Below are 23,163 nucleotides of genomic sequence, written 5' to 3'. Positions count from 1 at the left end.
TTACAAAGTGCATCACTTTGCAAAGCTGTGCGCTACATTATACCTGCGTCAAGTATAATGCATGCAGGGTGGGCGGTCCCCCGCAAAAAGCCTTCTCGAAGTGGCTCAGTGAAATCTGTCAGATTTCACTGCGCGACTTCTAGGAAGCTACTGCGTCAACATCTTACGCCTGCCACACTGCAGGCGTAAGCCTGACGCAGGCCCTTTAACATGGGGCTTGTCTCATATGAAAGGACACGTCGCTGGAGTTCGTCTGTTTTCTGACACACCCCAGCAATGCGTCAGTTTGCACCGAAAGATAAGTCAGTAATACTGACGTTACTGTCATTCCTTGCTACATGATGCGTCATACAGTAAATATGACGCATCCATCATGTCGCAAGGAGGGCGCACTGAGAAGTGATGCATTGCTGTTTTCACGCAGCGATGCATCACTTCTCATAAATAAGGCCAATAATAGGGTGTAGTTGGCATCTCACACCCTGGGCCCCGTTGTCACTGAGCCTGATGCACCAAATATAGCTGCACCCCTAGCCAGCTCAGGTGTGGCTAATGCTCCTAACAGTTCATGCTATCATTATTAGAGCTGGCATGCTGTTCCAGAACAGATTATGTATCTCCATGAGACAATGTACTAGCCCATGGCCTCAAAGAGAAAAGCAACTGAATAGACCCACAGGCAGCATGTTCATCCCCAGGTGCCCCCTGCAACAGCCCACTCACGTCCGGCTTTGGAGATTTGAGTCCATGGATGTGTTTCAAGCTGACCTTCAGTGCTCGCTATAGCTGCCCAGGCTTTTAAATAAAAACAATGTTCTTTTCTTTGCCTCCAGCAGCCACAGCCATCCCACTTTCTTTTCAAATACTCTCTCTTTGGCACTGAATCTTCCCAGAAGAGGAGTTATCTCGCTGCACAAGGTTATCTGTTCATTATCAACCTCTACAGCATCAGTCTTTCATAAAAAAAAAAAAGAAAAAAATCATTCTGCGAGAAAATCAAAACGCAGTCATATTACATTGGGGACGTGGCGTTATTTGTTATTCTCACTAAAAGAGACAAGAGACACCGCTCTCAGATTCGGCGATAGAGCCGGCCGCTGCTCTGCTAGTTTGGCGCTACAGGCGGCATCTATCAGGGGCCTCTAATAGGCCTGGGCAGAATGATTACAGTTGAGATTATTTAGAGCTATCCATCTGCTTTCACAGCGCTGCAGAAACGGTATGTGCACTTCCTGGCAATTTCACAGATGGTGCAGTGAATCCCTCATGTTTTTTGTCAGCTGCTTTGGCTGTCAATCACAAATACAGTCCAACTGAGGGTTTGTTGTGAGAAGCGGTGAGATTGCAAGTTTTATCTAGGTAATGACTTGGCAAATGAGAATGGCTTCATAGGGGCACGCGAAAGTGATAGTCAGAGAGGATTCATTTGCTCAGATAACGTGAAGTGGACGGTAAATCTCTCAGTTTAGAATGGGAACAAAATGGGATTATTCCATTATGTAGTGCACCAAGGCAGTGTATTTCATTTTGGAAAATCCCAAAAGTTAACTTTATAGATGGACTCGAGAAAATGTTGTGTTCCCTACCCCAATAAAGACAATGTTATGTGCACCTTCGCTGAACCTCTATCTGTATAGGGAGGGGTGGGCTGCTCACGGCTATTTAATAGGCTTACTTTCGGTCTGTCAGAACTCGTCTGTGAAATGACGGGAAGATGACGATATAAATATATTAAGGTATTTATTAAATTAAGAAGGACAGGCGAGCGCCAGGCTACACAGGCTCCCCTCCAGGACATCAGCCAGGATCTGATGTACTGGAACCGAAACTGAACAGAACCCACAGGGATTCCATGCCACGCTCCACACACAATGTATTGAATGTAAACAAACTGCCATAAGGCATACACTACACATCCCCCTCTCTTGGAAAAATAAAACAAGGAACAAAATGTGAAATACATAACCATAAGAAAGTTACATGACAATATGTATACAATAAAATAATAATGATAAAGATGGAAGGAAGAACTTTTAGGAAAACAAAGAATTACCTCTCTAAGCAATGTGAGTATATTCCATAACACATTACTTGACATATTCCTTAAGCCATGCCGGTAAAACCCTCTTCCTTTTACCACTGTCCACACCTGTGTCCCCACTCCCTTTCACACCTTCCATATTAATGCTAGAACTACCAGGCACTTCCCCCTTCCTTTCAGTGGGAAGAGATTCCGGAAGAGCGGAAATCTCTCCATCAAAATTCGCAGTAACATTGAGCTCTTTGAACGTCCCATCCTGTTCCACTAACCCTTTATCAACACTCTCTCCACAACCCAAATCAGCCTGTACTTTGCTGCAATCAAAATAATCCTTCACCCATTCAAAATTAGGTGTATGCTCAGAATGTGGAGTATTCTCTGTATGCATCTGATCCCAATCAAATGCAACATTTCTCATGTTCCACACCCTTCCATCTCCCAGCCTAACAGCATTACGGAGAACCTCCACCACTTGCTGTGCAGCTTCAAATCTACTCTCACCTTTAGGAACTTTATCGGGTCTTTTGATTTTTACCCAGTCACCTACTTTTACTGTTACCTCCTTTGAACCATGTTGTACATCATAATACTCCTTACACTTACCATGTGCTATTTCTAGGTTATTCTTTACTTCTTCTGGTGACCATTGTTCAATCCCACCTCTCATTATCCAGTTAGGACAGAACTTAGATCTAGGCCTTCTACCTCTCATCATAATAAAAGGTGATAAACCTGTTGTGGAATGCTTTGTCACTCTATAAGCCCAAACAGCTTTGTGCAACTCTAACTTCCAATCCAAATGTTTACTCAATGCAAATTGAATTACACCTTTGAGAACACGATTAAACCGTTCCACTGTACCATTTCCGCTAGGATTATAAAGCGAAGTTGACTTATGTTGGATGCCACATTTCTGGAAGTATTCTTTTGCAGTATTGGATGTAAATTGTACTCCGTTTTGTCACTTAAAACACACACTGGCAGCCCTTCCAAAATAAAAATCTTTTATCCAAAAACTTCAAAACTGTGTGAGTGTCTACTTTGTCCACAATCCTGACCACCGGCCATTTGGTGAATAAATCAACCACAACAATGCCATACTCTCTCAAGTCACCTACTGGTCCAAATATATCAATTGCAATTACTTCCCAAGGAAGACTGGGAATCAACCCTTCACTCATAGGAGGTCTCAAAGTCTTAAGAGATTTATCTGCAGAAGAACAGATTGAGCATCCTCTAACAAATTTCGCCACTTCCATGTCAACTCCCAGCCACCAGAACACGCCCTTCACCACAAGTTTGGTCCTGACTACTCCAAAATGTCCTTCATGACACAACTCTAAAATTCTTTTTCGCAGACTTCTAGGAGGAATAATTCTATCAACTCTAAGTAATAAATCTTTATCCAAGGACAATTCTGTCCTCATATCCCAATAAGCTTTTTCCTCCTTTTTAATATTGAATTTCTTTGGCCACCCTTTACAAATATAATTAGAGACCGCTTGTAAAACATCGTCCTTGGATTGTTCCTCCACCCATTCCTTTTTAGTAATGACCGGGGTGCCTGTGTCTTGGATAAGGGCAATGCTAAAATTGCCCCACGGGTCATCCTCACACTTCTCTAAGGGAGCAGGCAGTCTAGAGAGACAATCTGCGACCACATTGTCCCTCCCAGGTACGTAAATGATTCCATAAATGTACTCTTTCATCCTCATGGATATCCTTGCCAGCCTAGCAGAAGCTCCTACACTACCATCGCTAGTCAAAATCTTAACCAGAGGTCGATGGTCGGTGCGGATGATAATAGGTTTGCCCCACACAAAGGCTCTAAAATGTTCTAACGCCCAAGCACATGCTAATGCTTCCCTTTCAATGATGGGATATCTGGTTTCCGCAGGAGATAAAGCTCTTGAAGCAAAAAAGATAATTCTTTCATGACCATTATTTTCCTTCTGCGACAAGACTGCACCCAGTCCTTTGTCGCTTGCTTCCGTGATCAAAAAACACTCTAAGTTTGGGTCAAAACTACTCAAGGCATTCACATTATCCAGATATGTTTTGATTATAGAGAAATCTTTCTCACAGTCCTTTGTCCATTCAAATTTAAAAAAATGTTTTAAAAGTGAACGTATGTTGTATAACATGCTAGCAAAATTGGGTATGAATTTTGAGCAATATTCACTCATTCCCAAAAAGGATCTAACCTCCTCCTTGGTGCCCGGAGCTGGTGATCTTATAATTGCATTAATAAGTGACGGTTTAGGTTTCACACCCTCGCCACTGATAATGTGTCCCAAATAAGATACCTCCCTCTCGCCAAATTTACATTTGCTAAGCTCAACACTTAAACCAGCATTCTGTAAAATTCCCAAAATCTTATTAAGCAGTTCATCATGTTCTCCCTTGTTCGCAGCAGCTATCAAAATGTCATCTTGAAAGAAACTCACACCTTTTACTCCACCCAAAAGTTTGTGCATCAGCCGCTGGAAAACCGCCGCGGCTAAGGCAAGGCCAAATGGCATTCGTTTAAATTGATAACACCCAAAGGGTGTGATAAAAGCAGTGAGCCTCCTCGATTCTGGTGCTAATATGACTTGATGATAGGCTGCCGATAGGTCAATAGTTGAGAACCAACTAGCTCCCCTAAGTGAGGAAACCATTTCATTAATTTTTGGCAGGGGAAATTTCTCTATCACAATGTTGTTGTTTAGGTGGCGTAAGTCAATGCACAGACGAATTTTCCCGTTGCCCTTCCTCGCGACGACAACCGGAGAAATCCATTCCGAGCTTTCCACCTCCTCAATTACATCCTTAGCTAACAAATCTTGTAACTCTTTATTGACTTCGTCCCTTATCAGAATAGGGACTGGTCTCACCCTATGAACTCTGGGCTCTGCTGCTTCTTTAAGCACTATCTTATGTTCAAACCCTTTGAGAGCTCCTAAATCCCTTCCCAAAAACACTTGGAATTTTTTTTGTTAATAAATCCCCCATTTTGTAAGTTTCATCCATTATCAAAACTTTCTCCTCACTATTAGGGTCCAAGATAATGTGTAAATTCTTTTGAGCGAACCAACCCAACACGGATGGTCCATGTTCTGCCATGTATAATTTGCCTCTAGCTGATCTTCCTTTGAACCAGAACGTGAGCCAGCTGAACCCTAGCATGTTAATCCTTTCCGCATATACATTAATCCTGACATTCCCAAGGACACTTCACAAATAGGCTTCCCCTTGACTGATTCATCCGAGACATTTATGACATAGTTCCCTTGTAAGCTTTTGACACAAGGATCTTCACTGTCCCTTCTAACTTCATCGTCCTCATCTCCATCCCATACATATTTCACATTACCTCTTCTTCGGCACATTTTGCTAAAATGACCCACCAACCCACAAATGCCACATTTCTTCTTTAACGCTGGGCAATATTTACTGAACGCTAAATGTTCCTTGCTAACGCAGCGGTAACATCTCCTCTCTTCTTGTTTCCATTCTTTCTGTGCAGACTTCTGGACCTGAGTAGGCCAACGTAGTCCTGGATTCCTATTTGCGTTCTGTAATTTAAACACACCACTAGGGTCTTTTCCCAACTCTTTAACTACCGTGGCAAATCTTCCTGACATCTCCGATTTCCTTATTATGGCCAACACATCATCTAAGGGTGCATCCCCATTGACCCATAATCTGTCTTGTAATGAAGAATTGTTTTTATGCATGACCAGTTGGTCCCTAATAAGGTCATCGTGAAGATTATCAAACTTGCAATCTATTGCTAATCTCTTGAGGTCATCTAGCCATTCATCCACAGGTTCTTCTTTATGTTGCTTCCTTTGAAAGAATCTATATCTTATTACGCCAATGCACACCTTTGGGGCGAAATATCTGTCCAGATCTTTAAGTGCCGCCGCAAACACATTCCCATCATTATCCGCAGTTTTCTGCATTCACAAATATGTTTTTAAACCCACAGGACCTAAAGAGTGAAGTAGTAGTCTTTTTTTTTGGTCTGGTTTCATCTTACCATCCTCATCAACGGACTCAATATAATTCACCAAGTACTCCTTCCACTCCATCCATTTAATAATGGGTTGTGGTCCACTCACTCAAAACACATGTGGGGAGCTTATTGAGAAGTTTTGTTGAGCCATTCTCTGTACCTCTGTTTGGGATGCTTGGTCCCCCTGATCCATATGCAGTTCACAAAAATGTCAGAAACTGGGAATGTGTAATTACTTGTATCAATCAACACTATGGTCAATAAAACAATGACTTTTTTTTTTTTAATCCAAGGTTGCTGCACTAAAGTCTATTCATATATATAATCCATTCCGACTCTCTCACCTGTTCTTTTCTTCTAATTATTGCTTCTCATCATCGTCCTAACGTCGAGTTTTTAATTAAATATTCCTTAGTGTCTGCAGTTTTTTCTGTTCCTTCTCTCCCAATCGCGCTTCCTCCAAAATGACCGCTACGTTGAGCGAAGTCGCGTTACGTGACCTCGCGCGCTAGTGGTGCTGATTCTCACGCGCATGTCCCGCTCACGCTCTTCTGTTCGTGACGGAGCGAGCAGAGTCCGCGCTGGTATGGAACGTTGCTGCAGGTCGAATGATGCAGCCGATAGCCCCAACTATTCGCACCAAGCTGTGAGCACGGGAAGGAAAACTCCCAGTTCGCCTCAGTGTTGGGGAGGGTCCCAGCAAGAAAGACAAAAAAAAACAAGTCTTCAAACCAACGATCTGTCCCTTGACGCAAATCCATCAAATCTCCTCCGCATCCATTACACCTCTTCCGAGATGACAGCAAACACCTCGTGGGTCCATCTCATCCTCATCGCCAATTGAAATGATGGGAAGATGACGATATAAATATATTAAGGTATTTATTAAATTAAGAAGAACAGGCGAGCGCCAGGCTACACAGTCTCCCCTCCAGGGCATCAGCCAGGATCTGATGTTCTGGAACCGAAACTGAACGGAACCCACAGGGATTCCATGCAACGCTCCACACACAATGTATTGAATGTAAACAACACTGCCATAAGGCATACACTACAGTCTGTTTTTAGACTATTCTGATTAAATGTGGGTAAGGCATTCAAAATAAAACTCTACCAGACTTTCTCCTGGCCTATCCAATCCTTCATGAGCTGTCGTTGATGGGCATGGCACTAGCTAGCCACATGTGCTGTGGAGCACATCTAACAAGAGTATATGATGAAATAGGTTACCAAAGAACAAAGGAATGGAAACGGGTTTTAATTTTAAACGGTGGATTTTAGACCCTTAAGGAAGGTCATAAAAAAACTATGTTGTGCAAGTGTGTGTGTGCATGGGTGATTTTCTGTCACAAGTGGAGCCTGAATGAGGATTGAATTGAATGTCAAGAATGAAGGTGTGTAACGATTGTTGTTCATGACATTATTTTTATTAAGCTACCCAGTCAGTATTTTCTTTTACTATTGCCCTTCAATCGTGATTGGTAAGGTAATATGCAATGCGTATAGTTTTCTAGTCTAAAAGAACGTTTGTTATCAACATATAAATGGTTCAGTTCTTGAACTGTTTTGTTACTTTTCGATATTAAAGTTAAATCAATTACTTTCTTCTATCTGGAAGTAGTGTAAGTGTGTGCTCAGCTCTCCATTTTCATTTGCTGCATCAGTATTGAGACATGAATATTGTCAGACAGCCATTCAGTCTGCTTATTATGTGGTATAAATACTGATTAAGAGAGGTAGATGCGTGCAATGACACTTCTGTTCAGTAGTGTGGTTTTGGTGAGAGTTTCACATTCAGATATTGCCGACTTCGGCAGCCATTTTAGGCTGGGTGGAAGTTAATTTTGTCTGTACGGGTCTCCGACAGATTCCTGAGTGAAGTAAATAAAAGCATCTATGCCAACTTCACCGGTTTAGTAGGACTTGTCTTTATTGAGGAATTAAGACATTTTGACAAGATGTGAGTGTTAGAACTAGGGGTCTCTAGTAGGCAGAGGTAGTTACCTTTGACCAAATAGGGGCCCTTGCTTCTAGTCAGGGTAAGGGGGTACACTCCTAAAATAACCCCTGCTCACCCCCTTGGTAGCCTTGGCACGAGCAGTCAGACTTATCTCAGAGGCAGTGTGTAAAGCATTTGTGAATACATACAGTAATACAGTGAAAACACTACAAATGGACACCACATCAGTTTAGAAAAATAAGTAATCTTTACTAGACTTAACACAAGACCAAACGACAAAAATCCACAATACTGTAATCAAAAATAGACTTTAAAATGGTAGAAAAAAGCTTAGTTCAATGTAGATGGTAAATGCAACACTTTACTCTCAAAGTACCTTGGATGCGTCACGCAATACAAACAAAAGGGTCGCAGGGATGCAGGACAAGGCCTTTGTAAGTTCCAGGACATCCCCCTCAAGGTCTGCCTCCTCCTGGACTGCGGGAACTGGTGGGGGCGGGTTTCCTGTGCCCCCGGCCTCTTCTCTTTAAGGCAGGCACCTGGGCCACTCTTTCAGGCTCCAGGGCTTCTTGAACACTGTTATATCCTACTTAATTGTATAACACTGAATAAAGATGGCTTAAGAATACCTCCTGGCTCCAGGTGTCTTTCTACAGAGCTCATAACAAACACCCTTACTGGCTGCCATGGACCGTGTGGTTACACACGCCCACTCAGGGAGACCCAACATCTCCAAATGAGCACTTCTCTCCACCTTAGCCCAAGGGGAGCTCTCCAACTAATTACCCAACAGACAGTATACAGGCATGGCTGGCCTCACAGCTACTTGAAGAGTACCAGAGACCCCCCCACTCGAAGGGAACCTGAGCTACCTTGCAATGGCTCTCTGTGTTGTCAGTGGCAACAACTGGGTAAAATGCATTGGGGACGAACTGCTCTTCAGACACCAGGTGACACCTGACAGCTGTCAAACTGGCTCCGGTGTCTCTAAGAGCCTCCACTCTATGGCCATTGATGGTCACCAACTGCCTTTACTTTTTAGTGTTATCAGGAAGCTGGGTCCTGGGGACCACCTCACAATCTCCTAAGGAGACAAGGGACATCTCTGCGTGACCCCACCCACCTTGGGCACCCATCTCCTCCCCCAGGGCTACACTCGCCATCTATTGGGGTGGTGAGTCTTATCCCTCTGTGGGCACTGGGGATCATAAAGCCTATGGCCCACTTTACCACACTTGAAGCACTTCAGAGGTCCCCTATGAACAGGTTTACCTTTCGGGGCCCCGGGCTTCTTATCAGGGGGAGGCTAGGAACCTTTCCCTTGGTTCCCTTGGGGATTACTTTGGGGCCCTCTCTGGAACTCCCTCTGTTTACCCTTGTCCCCCCACTCTTCTGCTAGGGACCCTGCCCACCTTTGGCGGACTCTCCCACATGACCCTTCTGGATACGGGTGTTCACCCAGCGGTCTGCCTCCTCAGCAAGCTTCCTAGGGTTAGTCAGCTTGCTGTCAATAAGGTGCTGGCGTAGCTCTGGGAAACAATTATTTGACAAGTGCTCCCATGAAATCAAATTATAGAGCGCTTCAAAATCATTCACTTTGCTACCCCTCACCCAGCCATCCAATGCTCTGCCAAAGAAAGAGACATATTCTACCCAAGTGCTAGATTCCAGTTTCTTACAATTCCTAAACCTTTGTCTATAAAGCTCAGGGGTCAACCCATATCTGGACATTAAGGCCTCTTTCATGTGTACATAAGAATTCTGCTCTTCAGAAGGCAAATCTAATAAAGTGTCCCGCCCATCACTGAGGAACCGCCCCCACAACCCAGCTCCCCAATCCTTCTCAGGGACCCGGTGGGAGGACATAGCTACCTCATAGGTCTTGAACCATTGGCCAATATGTTCATTCTTATGAAACTCCTTAATAGCATCCTTGGGAATGAACACTCATGTTTCTACAGGCATGGATGGTGTGCTGCCACTAGAGGCAGTAATCTCTAAACTCTTGGCTTTCAATTCCAACTCCCTCAACATCCTTTCATGCTGTAAATGCATCCTCTTTTCCTCCAAGGCTATCTTCTTATTCCCCAACTCCATCTGCCCACCCATCTTGAGCTTGGCTAGCTCAGTCCTATGCATCCTATCTCTCTCCCTGTCGTCCAGCTCCTCTGTGGACAGGCCCTTTGAAGAAACACTGTTGCCTGGCCTTGAAGGTACTTCCCCCCGGTCAGGCTCAATGGCCCATCCAGCTGCTAATCTGTATTCTCTGCCTGATCCCTAGGCTCTTCAAGAGGCTCAATAGCATTTCTAGATTCCAGCCAGGCCCTCAGCGCCTTTTGGAACTCTTCCTTCTTGGCAATGCCTTTCACAGGGTTTTACATTTTTTTTACAGAAGGCTTTAAGCTGTGGCACAGTGTAGGTATCAACCCTATCTTCTTCAAAATGTAGATCCATAGATGCGTTGGATGCTGTTTTGTTCGTGGTGAAAAACAGTTGACAGTTCTCAAAAAGCAAAAAGTTCTACCAAAAAGTAAGTATTCGTGTTATGGTCTGCACTCACTAGTAGTGCACCCAATCACTGTGTATGAGTCACAAATGCAAGTCCAAATCCTCACCGCTGGCCACCAATTTTAGAACTGGTGGTCTCTAGTTCGCAGAGGTAGGTACCTTTGACCAAATAAGGACTTTTGCTTCTAGTCAGGGTAAGGTTTTACACTTCTAAAATAACCCCTGCTCACCCCCTTGGATGCTTGACATAAGCAGACAGGCTTATCTCAGAGGCAGTGTGTAAAGCATTTGTGAATACATAGAATAATACAGTGAAAATACTACAATTGGACACCACACCAGTTTAGAAAAATAAGTAATCTTTACTAGACTTAACACAAGACCAAATAACAAAAATCCACAATATTGTAATCAAAAATAGACTTTAAAATGGTAGAAAATAGATTAGTTCAATGTAGATGGTAAATGCGACACTTTACTCTCAAAGTATCTTGGATGCGTCACGCAATACAAACAAAAGGGTCTCAAGGAAGGTGATGCGTCAGTTCCTTACTGTAGCACAGGGGAGGTGATGCGTCGGTTCCTTACCGGAGAGGAGGAGATGCGTCAGTTCCTTACTGTGATCCGGTGCGATGCGACAAGATGGCGCCTCGAAGCAATGTGACGATCCGGTGCAATGCGAGAAAATGGCGTCTTGATGCGATGCGACAATGTTGGATGCGATGCGTGCACGCCCGACAGCCGTGCGGCGAACTCAGTAACTTCTGAGACACGGCAGGCCCTGCGACACACTTCTCCGGTGATGCACTGGCGACCTCTGTGGCGGCGACACGCTTCTCAGATGATGTGATGCGCTTCGTCGATGATGTGACAGCGAACAGCTGCAGCAGCGGCATGCTTCTTAAGCGATGCAACGGCAACTGCTTCGGCGGAAACACGCTGCTCCTTGTTGTGTCGCGCTCCCAGTGACTCGCAGTCGTCTCAGAGGGCCCAAACAACAGTAGGCCCCTCTCTGCAGGCAGAATTCCACAGCAAGGAAAATTCAGGGGTGCTGGTGATGAAGTCTTGTATCCCTGAGACTTCAGGCAGGAGGCAAGCTCAGTTCAAGCCCTTGGAGATTCTTCTTCAAGATTGCAAAAGTACACACAAAGTTCATTTTCTCCTTTCCTTGGCAAATAAAGTAACCACTGCAGGCCAACCCCAACAGCACAGCACAGGGGCAGTCTCCTCCTTCAGCTTCCTTGGTTCTTTCCCTTGGCAAAGGGGTCATCTTCATTCCCAGAAGTGATCTAAAGTTCTGGGGTCTGGGTCCCAGTATTTATACACCAAAATCCTTTGTCTCTGAAGGCAGAGAGTGTCTGTACCTAGTCCAAACCAGTTCTGTGCAGTCCTGGAGCACTTTATTTACAGGACTCCTTCTTTCCTTTGACAGTGTGGGCCAGGACCATCAGACGTGCCACAGGAGGTGGAGCCAGCATTGTAGAAGGCAGGCACAGCCCTAGTCAGACCCAGGTGCTGACTCCTCCCACCACTCTACATGCAGATAGGTCTATTCAGCCCTGTGCTGACTCACCCTGTCTCCTGGAATCCCCCAGCCCCTGTCACTCACAAAACCAGACACACAATACACAAGCTAGCAGAGGCAGGCTGGATCGTTAGGTAAGAAAATACCTACTTTCTAAAAGTGGTATTTTCAAACACAGAATGTTAAAACCAACTTTACTAAAATATGTATTTTATCATCCTGAGTTCAGGCATACTAAACTCGAATGTCTACCTAGTTCCCTGAGTCAGTTAGGATCATGAGATGTTATAATCAAACTGCCCATTCTAGCCTAAGGGAACAGGTAGCCTTGCACTAGTGAAAAACGAAATTGGCTGTAATTCACTATCAGGACATGTCACACACATCAGGGCATGTCCTAACTTTTACATAAAATGCACCCTGCCTTAGGGGTGACTAATATGTAGAAAAGGGAAGGTTTAGGGACTGGCAAGTGGGTGCACTTGCCAAGTCGACATGGCAGTCACAGACTGCACACTGGTACTGCAATGGCAGGCCTGAGACACACTTTAGAAGCTGCTTCTGTGGGTGGCACAACCAGTGCTGCAAGCCCACCAGCAGCATTTGATTTACATGCCCTGGGCACACATGGTGCTCTGTACTAGGGCCTGACGAGTAAATCAAATTAACCAATCATGGAGTCACTAATTCAATACAACACTTTACAATAGGGAGCACTTACACTGTGGCACTGACATTGTTTGTTGTAACACTGAATAGCAGTGGCACAGTGCCCAAAGCATCTAGACCAGCAAAACATATAGCAAAAACACAGGAGGCAACAGTAAAAAATGGAAGGGAGACCCACGCCAATGGTGCCAGGTCTAACAGTGAGATTACTCATAGGTTTAGTTTCACTAGTTATTGCAGTGAATATTTACTGTTGGGCTGCCAGGAGATAAAATGCAAATAAGATTATTTGTACCTCGGCCAGTGGGTCACTTACAAGAGCAGGAATTTGATTGAGCGGTTTAATTTTTGAAGAGCATATAGCCTCTGTTAAGTTCACTATGCCAAGTGTAGTCAGTGACAATAACAGCAGTCACATGAAGAAAATACTAAACAATACCGAAATAAAAATATATTGTTCATTACCCCTACAAACATCAAACATTAACAAAAATCAAGGAGCCACAAAAAAGTAAGATTTTCAGTTCATGGAAAACTGAAATTGATTAGGGATGCCGGGTTAATATAAAGGTTGAAGTGTTTCAGATACTTCCACAGCCTATATGCTGCTTGTTGATGGCTTTATCTAACGAAGTGCCTATAAAAAGTGTCTCTTTGTCTTCAATTTAATCTTTATTTTCTGGTCGTGCTATTCGGAAAAATCATCATTTTGCTTGATATGTAGACTTAATTGTCATGCCGTTGGTGCCATTTAGAAACATGTTGGGGTGAATTATTGTCAGAAGAGGTTGTGTCTGATAATCATTATCAAAAACATTATGTGATAGAAACAGCGTTTCATACATATTGCTCACCAGAATATCATCCCAGTGGTTGTAGCCATTCAACTATTAATTTCAGTGGGGTAGCGTGTTACTGAACAGCATTTATGGCGCAGTATTTCTATCAGAATATATTTTGGTCACATTCTTCAGGTACCATACCCCAGAATTGTATGCTTCAACATATTGCATACAAGTAACCTTGTCCTAAAGAACATTTACACTATGCACTAGAATTGTTCTGATCTGAACATCTTACAGATTATGCATTTAAATATTGTGTGTAGCCCATTTTCAATGGTAAGGATGCTTTAGAGACTGTACCAATTGTTCTGTTTGGTGGTCAGGACTTTTATTTTCACTTCCTCATTTGAAAAAATAGGGTCAACGAGTTCACATTTTTTTAAATATGATTTTCTGGTTCTTCACTAGGTAAGTGTCTACATGCTTACATTACTTTAATTACGTTAGGCACAGGAAACTTACATATACAAAATTAGTACTGGAAATAAAGTAGCAATCAACAACATCAGATTTGCCATAATGGTTGCAACTATCATAAATCTCTTGTAATGAATCTCTGTCCCCATTCCATATCTGCTGTTGCTCTTGATGCCCCAACTTCTGGCCACTAACCACCATGGAGCCACAACTTTTTTATGCAGCATTTTCAAAAATGGACCAATGTTCAATACTTTGGCATTAACATTAAATTAGTAGAATCCTTAATGCATAGATGCGTCTTACCTGTGAAAATTACTGAAATGTCATTTCTGCATTTTGTGCTTAAGAATCAGTTCTTCTTATTCTTGTTGATACTTGTATAGTTAACACATCTAGAGGGACACGATAAAGAAAAGTTATTAACATCATTACAAAAAGACTTACCACATAGTGATAGGTTGTTACAATGGTGCTAAATTAATTATTTCAGTGTACCAATGCTCAACTGAACTCTCCTGTTTTCATACATTGTCAATCCATAATAAACACCCTCCAGCTTGCTGCTTATTTATGACAATGAAAGTGCAAATTCGAAAATTCAAACTCTGAAGTCCAAGAATCATCAGGACTCTATAGTTACTTATAAGTATGAACAATGTAAATTATCAAAACCAGTCAATTTAGAGGATAGTCTTATCATTTTCAATGAATATCCAGCTAATGTGTCAGATATGTACATTTTGTGAAAATACATCATTGAATTAGGTATTTCACAGTAAGGTAATCATAAATGGAGTACAATACAGTCATTCATTGGTTCACTTATTTGACAAATCATTTTTAAAAGTATTATGCATGTCATAATTTACGTGAGGGGGTTCAATATTTTCATTATTTTTGCTAGATTCATGAGAAACTTAATATCTGACCTTCAAGGATTTTACTAGACCTCGGCTAAATTTACATTATACCATTGTAATTTGCGTAATTTTGGGAATTTCGTGTTATGCTTATTACACAAAACTCTCAAAATTACACCATTATATCACTAATGTACTGGAACAACAGAATACATCCGGCTGTTGTTTTTGGTGCTTGTTAAAAAAATGTATCCGTGTGTCAAAAGGTGACGCAAGGATGCATTTCGTGCTGAAATATAGCACAAAATAACAGATTCACATTTTGCATAATTATGCATACTTTTATCAAATCTTTGCATAATTACATGAAAGCAAATTTCACCAATTTCTCTTACCCCTAGAAATTACATCATTTCAATCTGTTCCATTATTAGTTGTGAGTAAGCAATGCATTCTTTAGAATATTGTGAATAGAGGTACCCACTAATATAATTTATTGAATGACTGAGCATTGGGCAAGGATTTGCAAAAAAAACTGTGTCATCATCTAGCAATAACCACAGTCTGTCTTTTAATGCAGCATGTTTCATCTTATTTCGTATGGAAATCCATGAATGAAACACAACCCATTTAGAATTTGTTTACTGTACACATGTAAGGCTAGAAATGTTTCGATGAAACATCCAATGCCTCATGCAATAAGAAACAAGATGCTTGCCAAGCACCAGACAAAACTGGAACAGTATCCATAGTACACTTTCACTGTTAACAAACAGCAATTAAAAACTTTATTCGACAATTAAGTCATAAAAGTATCAGGCATCAACCATAAAGTCAATACAAGGTATACCAAGACATAGTAATCACGTAGTTTTATGAGTAAACACCATAGGTTACACTTATTCATCACCTTGTAAACGCAATGTTGGTACCTATACATCCAAATAAATAAAAACATTTCGTTTCTGCATAACGACATTTTATCCACATCTAAAATGCACAATAGAAACAACTAAATATCCCAGACTAGCAATTTGAACAGTTAAACAAATCTATTAGCAGGCAATGAGTAAATACAGATGCCTATTCAAAGGGCGCTTTAAGTATTAATTTGTCTGGACCGTATTATCCAGGCCCATTTTATATATTTTGCCATTGCTATTGCAATTACCGGGCTCGGATCTGTACGCAGAACTCTTAAGGCCTCTTCATGCCTTTGGAAACCTAACAGTCGGCAAACAGGTAATACCCATTTTTTGCGTGGGGACACGTAAAGAGGGCAAAAAAACACAAAGTGGCTCAGAGATTCTATCGTATCTAGACACTTGGGACATTTGTCCTGAGACCCTATAACCCATTTAGATGAAAAGATACAAATCGAGAGGGTACCTATTCTGAACTGGAAGTAGAGTTTTCGATCAATGGGAGTTTCGATCAAACCCCAGAATAGCTCCTGTCTGGGGTAGGCCTTAATTTCTAGATATCTGGCTGTTAGAAGGGAAGTACTCCCCTTGGCTGATGATTCTAAGCCAATTAGTTCCCAATACTTAGCCTTGAGTGTTTCTTTTGAGGGGAACATCGCATTTTGGGGATCATCCCATAGGTTATTCCATCCCAGTCTATAAAGTAATGATTTTATAGACCTCAGCCACTCTATCTTAAGAAAAGGGTCTATTTCCATAATTTCCTTTAGGCCCATAGCGTAGTGCTTAAGCTCCTCGGTTGACCATACCCTACGCCAATACAGCAAAGGCCGCAGATTAGCTGTGTCTTGTAAAGTTTTCAGACCCAGGTCCCAGAATAAGGGTAATAAGGGAGTACTTTGCGGCTCACCAATGACTTTCCGAATGAACTCACTCTCCATAACATTCAGTCGTTGTGGGTTATTACCGTACCCCCATAGCTCAGAACCATATAGGGACGAACTACGAACCTTCATCGAGTAAATCTCGAGGAGGGGGCAAATAGGTTGTGTCCGCGAAGCTTTAAATCTTTTCAGAAGGAAGCCTGTCTGCTGTTGGAACTTTAGTTTAGACAAGTCCAAATTACTATTCCATCGCATATTCTTCTGCAGGGTGACTCCCAAATAAGTGAATGCATCAACCTGCTCCAAGGGTATGTCGTTCATAAGGATTGCACCATTAAAGGGTTTGTAAGACGTGCACGGGTTAGGGCCATTAAGGACCATAAACTTGGTCTTGGCGACATTTATTTCCAGTCCACGTAGCAAACAGAACTCCTCGAAGCGCCGGAGGGTAAGCTGCAAGCCACTCGGAGTTTTGGAAATCAGCAAGGTGTCGTCCGCGAACATGAGGACTGGGATGCGATTACCTGCCATAGCCGGGGCATCCGAGGGGACCTGAGAGAGGAACTCGGCCACCCCGTTCACGAAGAGTGAGAACAGGGTCGGTGCCAAGACACAACCCTGCCGTACTCCGCGATCAACTGGGAAAGGCTCCGTTACCTCCCCCTGCTGTCCCCAATGTACCCGGGCAAAATTGCCCTCATGCAAACGAACGACCAGTGCCAACAACTCCGGTGCCATGCCCAGCTACTCCAGTACTTGCCATAGTCTGCTGCGCGGGACTAGATCAAATGCCGCCCGCAGGTCAACAAACACTGCGTACAATACCCCTTTACCTATGACCACAGTTTTCCAATAGAGGACAATAAACCTAAACACCTGATCTATAGTGCTGGTTTTTGGGCGGAATCCAGCCTGGAGTGGACTTAAGATATTGTTATCCTCCATCCAGGTCTGGATTCTGCCCAAGACCAGCCTACCAAAGATTTTTTGCATGGCATCAATCAAACTGATTGGCCTGTAATTACTGGCCAGCGCTTTATCCCCTTTTTTGTATATCGGGACAATTTCCGCGCCTTTCCAGGATTGGGGGATAGGCATTCCCTGGGCTATAGCATTGGCTAAACAAGTGATGTATAAGCGCCATCTTCGTCTATCATTCAAAAATACATCGTCTGGGATACAGTCCATGCCGGGTGCACGTCCCTGAGTTACCGTGTCAAGCGCCGAGTCAACCTCCTCAACATTAAAAACAAGGTTATTGTAAAACCCCCTCTCCTGATAAAACATATTGATCTCATCAGCACCTTTAGCATATTGTGGTTTAAAAAATTCAACCCAAGAGTTCTGGGGGACATGATTGTGGGGGCTATCAGTGATTTCGCCCCTCTTCCATTTAAAAATGTCCCAAAACTTATTCTGGTTTTTATCCAAGCATGCTATTTTCAGCTCTTGCCACTCACTTTTTTCCCAATCCTTTTTTGCTTCCCATTGGGGCTTCCTATAGGACTTGCGAGCTTTTTTAATCTTGCTTGAATCTCTTAATTTCAGGGCAACTCCCAGATCTCTACGAGATAGTTTACAGGAGGCGTTGTACCATGTCTCCTGTTTATTTCTAGAGATTTTTTTTCCTGAGTAAGGCCTACAGAAACAAGATTTTAGGTTGGTAAATAATTTTTCATGTATTTCCTCCATGACAGCTGGGGGTTGGCTTTTAAATCCTCCTGCCGTGATTGAAGTCAATGCATCTTCAACACTGGTCTCAATTCTAGCTAAGAGTTCGGGTTGCTCTACGACTTTGTGCCACTTAAGGTGACGTTCATCATTTGTTAAAACAACGGCCTGGCAAGCCATTTCAGAGGCTCGATCCCTTCTATCTCCCAAACCCCAGTCGAAGGTGGCAACTAGTGGATTATGGTCACTTTCAATCCGTGGCGTAACCCCCATATCCACTAGAGTATGCCACATTTTCAGGTGGACCAGGATGTAATCTATATTACTTCCCCTTGTTCCATTGTCATAAGTTTTACTACATGTCCTATCTGATGTGGTTCTGCCATTAGCTGCCCTCAGTTGGTTGCCCAGGCAGAACCCTTTCAGATACAGGGCCGCCTCTGTCCATTTGCTGATTGACTTAATCTCGAGCTGCGGGACACCCCATCTGAGATCTTCCTCCTCTGTTAGGAGCATATCGTGTGACCCCAATGGCTCAAAAGTCGTATTAAAATCTCCCGCAACTAATGGGAGCACGTCAGTGGCACAATTTTCGACAAGGGTGTTTAGTGCTAAAACTACCTCCGATCGCTTCCCTCCTGGTAAGCCTCTTGCATATACATTATAAATGACAATTTTAAAATTCGACAGAATGTTCAATCTGATTCCCAGAATGTCATTGTTTTGTGTTAAAACAGGTAGTATGTTACATTCCAAACTTTGCTTGACCCATATAATCAATCCACCTACTGGCCGGCCCTTGGCCCTTTTTACAGCTGGGATAAAAAAATTCAGGTACCCCTGCATGAACACTGGCTCTAATGACCATGTCTCCTGGAGGAGACAAATGTCATGCTTGTTAATAAAATCTGAGCAGAGGGGAGAAGATAGTTTGGATCCCACACCCGCCACATTCCAGGATAGAAACATGATATGGCCTGTGGTATTGGTACCCCGGCCACCACTTCTTGTATTTGACATAGGGGGAGCAACTGCAACAAACCTAGAAAGATTACCCGCAATACCTAGCGTTTCCTTCTGTGGCACAACTTGTGGACCCCGCTCACCAGCCCCAGCAATTTGTATTAGAGCAGAAGGCTCCAATTCACCTCTATTACTATTTATAATACACTCCTGTATTTCTCGAGCTACGGATGGATTTTCATGGTTAGAACACCCTCTACCATCTTTCAGTCAATCACAATCCACCAGCCCAGATAACACATCAAATCTGTTGACGGACCTAATGTCCCCCAAAGAACAATCATTTGTCTGGGGTCCCGCATGTGTTACCCCTCCTAGTGGTCGAAATGGATGAGCATAAAAGTATTGGAGTGGCATTGTGCTTATTAAGGTAGTAGAGTCACCCTGGGGCCAAGAGCAGATATAATCCACACAAAGCCTATCCCTAAAGTTAATAATAATGCAATCCCCCTTTATCATCTTAGGTCTCCTGCCAACCCAATTTACTCTTCTAGCGTACAGAATTTCCGCACGCATATGGGCCGGCAGTGGACGCTTGGCATTAAGCCAGAATGTGCATTTATTCTTTAGGTCCCTATAGGATTCCCTTGCTCCATTAGCCAATGGTGGGACCCCTGTTAGGACCACCACATAGGGGGCTGCTTCGGGGGGTAGATGGATATCAATTAAGCCTGGTGAAGCCTGCGCTAAAGGTTTTACAGGCGATAATTGCTTAACATTTCTAGCCCTACCTATCCCAGGGCTATTTGCTACCACACGTTGGGGAGGGTGTACAGCACTTGGTTGATTATCAATAATAGGAGTTATTTGGGGCACCTTCAAAGTAGGCAGGTTATCTTTCACCAAACAACTTGTTGATTTGTTAGAGGTGGATTTACTCGCGGGGCATTGGCCTCCCCCACGAGAACATTCCTTTTGTGGGCCCACGCCCTCTCTACCCCCCCGCGACTGAGCCGAGGCAAGTGAGAGCTCCATACATACAAGCCTACTTTCGATGGAGCCTAATCTTTCGTAAATTGGGCCACATAAGTTCTTAACAATACTTTCCAGTTTGTCCCAGAACATTACGTCTATAGTTCCCATGGGCTGTATCCCCAGTGATGATGATGTGTTAGTCCTCTCCTCAACAGTTGTGGGTTTGGGGCCTGGAACAGTGTCCTTCCTTAAAACAGAACTGGTATCAGGTTTGGAGTTTTTCCCAGCTGCAGACTGTTGATTTCCCCTCCGCTTTTTTTTCAGGGTTTGGGCTAGTTGATGATGAACGGGGACCATTTTCCCTTTACTAGCCGAGCGGGTCTTTATGCTTGGTAAAGGTATAGGGTTTGAGGTCATTTTTTCAACTTCCAAGATAGCTGCCGTTTCAACTACTTTTTTAGGGGAACATGTCGTTGTTTCGCCAGGGCCCTCCTCCAACAGAGAAGTTATTGAACCCTGAGAGCTCGACATAACAGACTGGCAGCACGGTGGTGATCTTATATTGGCCAAGTTTCCCAGCGAAGACCTCTTGTCACAAAGGATATCTAGAGATAATCTTTTTTCAGTTAGTTCTATGTCCTTAGCAAGCACTGTTTGTACTCGCACTAGGAAGTTATCTAAGGTTCCCAATAAAGCTCCCCCAGGCGGTTGCTTACAAGGTCCATCTTTTTTGGCGAATTTATCCATTGCTTAATGTTGTTGAAAAACTCAGTTCACACACTAAATACTTGGGCTTACCCTCGAAGGCTTGCTCTGCAGTTGTTAGGGGGAGGTCCCGTTCCGTTCTCTGCCGTTCTCGGACGGGCTCAGACGGGCCCGCCCTTGGCCCGGGCTTCGCCCCGGACTACGCCCCGCAACGCGGTAGTAGGCGCAGAATTTAAATAGGAATAGGAGGAGCCGGCAAGAGTGTCCAGGTGCGCTCAATCCGATTGCACAGCAACGCACCCTGGACCTCGCAGTCCCAGCAGGAAACAGGCTCCAAATGCACCAACACGAAGACATCGTTGTTTAAACTCCTCATTTTTAAAAGAAGATGATAAGGATAAAATTCTCCAGTGTCCACGCCTGCGATCGGCTCCCGCGAAGCGGGGGCCGCGAGGCGTTATATAGGTGAGTGAGGAGAGGGAGGAGCCGGGAAGAGTGTCCAGGTGCGCTCAATCCGATTGCACAGCAACGCACCCTGGACCTCGCAGTCCCAGCAGGAAACAGGCTCCAAATGTACCAACACGAAGACGTCGTTGTTTAAACTCCTCGTTTTTAAAAGAAGATGATAAGGATAAAATTCTCCAGTGTCCACGCCTGCGAGCGGCACCCCAAAACATCTTCTGCGATATTGTGAGGCTGATTCACTATGGTGACTTTACAATATTTCACAAGAATATCATAGTTCAACAAAAACAGTACACTTTTATGTAAACTTGATATAATATTGAGCTGTACTCAGGTTAATAAATAATTTTGCCCAGCTAATACATCCAGCAAATTACCTCATAAGGCACAAAGATTTTACATAAATCATACAGAACTGTACTTACTCTACAGTAGAAAAGTTAGTTGAGAAGTATTGCTCCATATCTACTACAAAGAGATGAGCACAAAGTCTTTCAACTATTTCTTGCTTGGGTAAGCTATGCAGATGGAAGTCCGGAGGAGATTCTATGGATGTGAGGAGTTTCTGTAGCAAGTCATTAGTCTTTCCCTCGTCTATGTTGACATCTTGTTATGTCCCTATTTTGATAATGTTAATTAAATTCGCAAGCTTTCATCATTGTTACTCTTTAGATTGATTGATATTTAGTGATTTTACTGCTATATATTTGGACTTTTAAGAAAAAATTCTTCTTTTGTCACTTTGAAGCTAAACAACTCACTACATTTTTGGTCACAAGACTGATTGAACATGTAAAATTATCCGTGGCATAAACTTAAATGCAATGCCTGTTGTTGCCACTATATGTAAACATGCTGAATTACATTTATTTATTATCCAAGAAAAATAAGAAGGTCCATGGAGGAATAAGGAAAGATGGCAATGGGCAAACATAAATTAAAACGACATTAAAAAGTGAGAGAGCACAGCAGAGTACTCTACCTTTTCTGCATGTGAAAGCTAGTTACGGTAAAATGAATGGGAACCAAAAATCATCTCGAGCAAAAAGGATTGTCAAAATCATATAAACAAAGTCAGTTAGAAACAGATGAAATTAATAGCACTCCTGACATTTTGCAACTGACTGAATAATATAAAAGTAACACAACTAAAGATAATGAAAAAAAATTGAACATTTGGAACCATTATTGGACTGAGCCACATCTTTCATTAAGCAGAAGCTGTAGACTATGTTTTAGATGATAAATGACAACAACCATTGGAGACGCTGGTAGTGTTGTCATACCATTCACTGTTCTAAACCTGGACCAATAACCTGTTGTAACAGTATCTCCTAGGGAGTGGAACAAATGGAAGGACCTGAAAACCAAAAAGTGTGAAACTACGTCTGTCTCACCACAGTTGTTAAATATATGCTCCTGGCCCTCAAGCAGTGTTCTTGATATCAACAAGGAGTACTGAACAGTGAAGAATATGATTAAATGTGGCTGAAAGAAGGAGATTAAATGGTGGTACCAAAGGAAAGGTCTTGGTGATAGAAAAAGGGTTGGAGACGTATTTAGATCAAGCCTGCAGGCAGCCGCCTGCGCGAATGCTTTGTTCGACCTGTTGTATCTAAAAATGGAATCTAAAAAGGTGCATTTAGCCCACCTATTCCTTACCAGTCATTGGTATCACTATCACTCTTCTTTGCTGACTTCTAATTAGGCAGTGTGTGTGAAGCATCACTTCCTGCATCACTTCCTTTT

At 43.0% G+C, this 23,163-nt stretch overlaps 1 protein-coding gene across 2 annotated transcripts in view; it reads right to left on the bottom strand.

The window, feature by feature from the left end:
• LOC146805363 (neuroligin-4, X-linked) overlaps positions 1-23,163 on the bottom strand; it is a 791,723-nt gene that overhangs the window by 562,139 nt on the left and 206,421 nt on the right. For both annotated transcript variants that reach the window (XM_085622591.1, XM_085622592.1), the window contains exon 3: positions 14,272-14,360. The gene's annotated coding sequence lies outside the window, so the exon portion shown is untranslated. The remainder of the gene's footprint in view (positions 1-14,271; positions 14,361-23,163) is intronic.

This window comes from Triturus cristatus, chromosome 8, assembly GCF_964204655.1.
Source record: "Triturus cristatus chromosome 8, aTriCri1.1, whole genome shotgun sequence".
Lineage (NCBI taxonomy): Eukaryota > Metazoa > Chordata > Amphibia > Caudata > Salamandridae > Triturus > Triturus cristatus.
This window is presented reverse-complemented; position numbering and strand designations above follow the sequence as displayed.